The following is a 3,321-nucleotide window of genomic DNA, read 5'->3' as shown; positions in this document are numbered from 1 at the left end:
ACCTCCAATGGCTCTTATTCCCATCATAACCAGTGGGGCCAGTGGCTTAAGGGCTGCGACTAGACTCATAGAATCTGGGGTTACAATACGTAACCAACGTTCTATTTCGTCTAGTCTTAGCCCTTAAGCTAGCTGCTATTGGAATAAAGCGCAGCTGGATGGGTTTACGCCCCACTGGTTAACACAACCAATGGACACACCCAATCAAATCTCCTCTAGTGGGGGACGTTCAGCCTCAGACCAGGCTTAAAGACTGAGGCAGGCACGATAAGAGAGGGGCCCCCACTAAAAAACATCATCCAAAAGAGGATGAAATCCATCTCAGCAAGGCCAACGAGGTGCCATAAGCATTCATTTAGCCTGCTGGGGTCCAAGCACTGAACGAGTGATGGATCCTGAAGACACATCTCGTAAATAGTAACGAGTAAAGGAACAGGGTGAAGCCCATGAAGCAGCCTGACAAATGTCTTCCATTGACACACCACTGAGGAGCGCCATCGAAGAGGAAATCCCTCTGGCTGAGTGAGCCCTGAGTGCCTCAGGGGGATCCTGCCCTGATGATGTGTAAGCGAGGGAAATGGCGTCACACAGCCAGCGTGAAAGGCGCTGGGCCGTCAGCGCCTGACCAAGGGAAGACTATCTGTAGTGCACAAACAGGTTTTGTGAGCGACGAATCCCTGAAGTGCGTGACACATATCGTGCAAGCGCGCGCACCGGGCAGAGAAGGTGAGAAGCCGCCTCCTCCTCAGAATTATGGGGAGGAGGAAAAAGTCCAGCCAATGAAATTGACCTGGATTTGAAGGAAGCATTAATGCTTTTGGGCACAAAGGCTGGGTTGGGGCATAAAACAGCAGACCCGCCATCCTCCCGGATCCTGAGGCATGCGGGAGCCACTGAGAGGGCGGTTAGGTCACTCACTCTCTTAACTGATGCTAGCGCCAGCAGCAATGCAGTTTTAAGCGACAGGAACTTGAGTGAGACCTGGTCCAAGGGTTCAAATGGAGCTTTAGATAAGCCACGCAGAACCACCGTTAGATCCCATTGGGGAAAAAGCGGGCGGGACACAGGTCTGTTCCTCCTGACACCTTTTAGAAAACGTTTTGTGAGGGGATGATTGAAAACAGATCTATCTCCAAAACCCTGATGACATGATGAGATAGCTGCAGCATATGTCTTAACAGTGCTGAATGCGAGGCCCCTGTCCATCAGTATCTGCAGAAACGATAGGACATCCGCCAGCTGGCAGGAGAGCGCTTGAACATTCCGTTCTGCGCACCAGTTCTGGAAAGCTGCCCATTTAGCAGCGTAAGACGCAATGGTAGAGGGCGCCCGCGCACTCTGAATCGTGGCGACCACATCATGCGGCAGCCCAGAAGCCTCTAAGCGTGACCGCTCAGCGGCCAGACCCACAGCCGTTGGCCTATTTCCGGAGGATGTTTGATTATCCCATCCGCCTGGAGAAGGGCGTCTGCCCTCCACGGGAGCCTCCACGGGGAGCCGGACACTAGCGCTTGTGTGGCACCTTCCTACCGGGTGGGTGGGCTATATTATAAATCTACCAAATACAAAATCCCACCCAAGGATTACACCAGGTAAATTGAGAGCGTCTGCCAGAGATCAAAGGAATCAGCCATTAACCACCGCACCGGGGTTTATTGAAAATTCTAATTAAAACATCATTTAAAAAAAACAGGTTAGGACAGTCACTATAAACGGTTGTCAGAACTGGGCCGGAGAGTCTGCAGCCTTATCTGGACGCTGCGGGGCAGATTCCTCCTCCTTGGGGACGCTTGTCTGCCACGCTGGTTTCCTCTTCCCTGATAGCTCGCCTCCTCCTTCAAGACGCGCGTCTGCCGCACCGCCGTTTCCCTCGATCGGCCGCTTCCTCCTGCAGATCAGTCACTGGCTCGGCCGCGTCACCGCGCCACGCTGTCGTCCTCCTCTGTCGCGGGTCCACCTTCAGTGAATTTAACGGCAGTCACTGCTCGATCACACAACGCGGGTCACACCTTGTCACAGGGCCGCTACTCACACGCCAGGGCAGAGGAATACCCTGCCCACATCTCCATGAAGCCTCGTCACAGACGATCGGTGTCCTTTCACCCGGCGATTCTCTGCTTTCTGCCACCGTCTCCACCAAAAAACAGACGCTCCTAATCTGCCACCGGTGCAGATAATTGCTCCGGTCCGGATGTCATCTGTCCAAGCTCATCAAAGTAAAATCACACACCCTCCCAGTTTCCTGGGTTCCCCAAAATAAAAGCATTCCATGCACTAAACTAAATAAAAAAGAATACACACCACACTAGAAGGAAAACCACAATAAAACAGACTTTGCCCGTATGACACTTGCAGGTCCGGAAACCATGACGCGGACACGCGTCTGGGAGCCACCAGAATCACCGAGAGCTGTTCTGACCGAATTCGGTCCAGGAGACGGGGAATCAGAGGGACTGGTGGAAACGCATAAAGGAGCGTTCGAGGCCAGGGCTGGTGTGAGAAGGCGTCCACCCCGAGCGGGGGTCCGTCCCGGGGACTCAGGGAAAACCACAGGCGACACTGAGCATTTTCGCGAGCTGCGAACAGATCCACAGACGGTTCCCCGAACCTGATCCAGATCTGTGATATCAGTGCAGGATGTAGACGCCAGTCGGAGCCGCGGGGTCCCCCTCTCGACAGGATGTCTGCCGCTACATTCAGTACCCCCGGAATGTAGATGGCTCTGATGGACAGCAGGTGGACATGTGTCCAACACAGTAAATCTGTGGCGACACGCAACAGTGGGAGGGATCGAACTCCCCCTTGGCAATTTATGTAGGCTGCCGCTACCCGGTTGTCTGTGTGAACTTCGACATGACGGCCCTCGAGAAGGGCGGCGAAGTGTCTGATCACATTCCTCACTGTCATAAGCTCCAACACATTTATGTGCTCGTGCGTGTGGGAGGGCCAGCGATCTGCCACCATATGGGACAAGCACGTGCCCCCCCACCCCGACAGTGACGCATCCGTAAACACAGATACGTGTGACGCAGGACGTCCGATGGGAACCCCGTGTGAGAGGATGCAGGGGTTCCCCCAGTGAGCGAGGTCCCCGCCCACTGAAGGGGGAATCCTCAACATACGTCTCTTCTGACGTATCGGGTGTACCCGGAGGCGGACGAACCAGCGTTGCAAGCGCCTCGTGCGCAGCAAACCTAGCGGCACCACTGAATGGGCTGCGGACATCATGCCCAGGAGTTTCATGACTAACAGCGCTCTCACGATCTTGCGGGGTTGAACACGGGAGATCACCATGGAGAGATCTGCCGCCCTTGCAGGCGA

The 3,321-nt window shown here is 54.6% G+C and overlaps 1 long non-coding RNA gene across 1 annotated transcript; it reads right to left on the bottom strand.

Moving 5' to 3' along the window:
- Positions 1–1,633: 1,633 nt before the first annotated feature.
- LOC107379117 (uncharacterized) lies at positions 1,634–2,865 on the bottom strand. Its single transcript, XR_011515581.1, has 2 exons — positions 2,033–2,865; positions 1,634–1,957 (listed from the first exon to the last, which is right to left on the bottom strand). It is a non-coding gene; the product is annotated as an uncharacterized lncRNA (long non-coding RNA).
- Between the last annotated feature and the right edge of the window lie 456 nt (positions 2,866–3,321).

This window comes from Nothobranchius furzeri, chromosome 12, assembly GCF_043380555.1.
Source record: "Nothobranchius furzeri strain GRZ-AD chromosome 12, NfurGRZ-RIMD1, whole genome shotgun sequence".
Lineage (NCBI taxonomy): Eukaryota > Metazoa > Chordata > Actinopteri > Cyprinodontiformes > Nothobranchiidae > Nothobranchius > Nothobranchius furzeri.
This window is presented reverse-complemented; position numbering and strand designations above follow the sequence as displayed.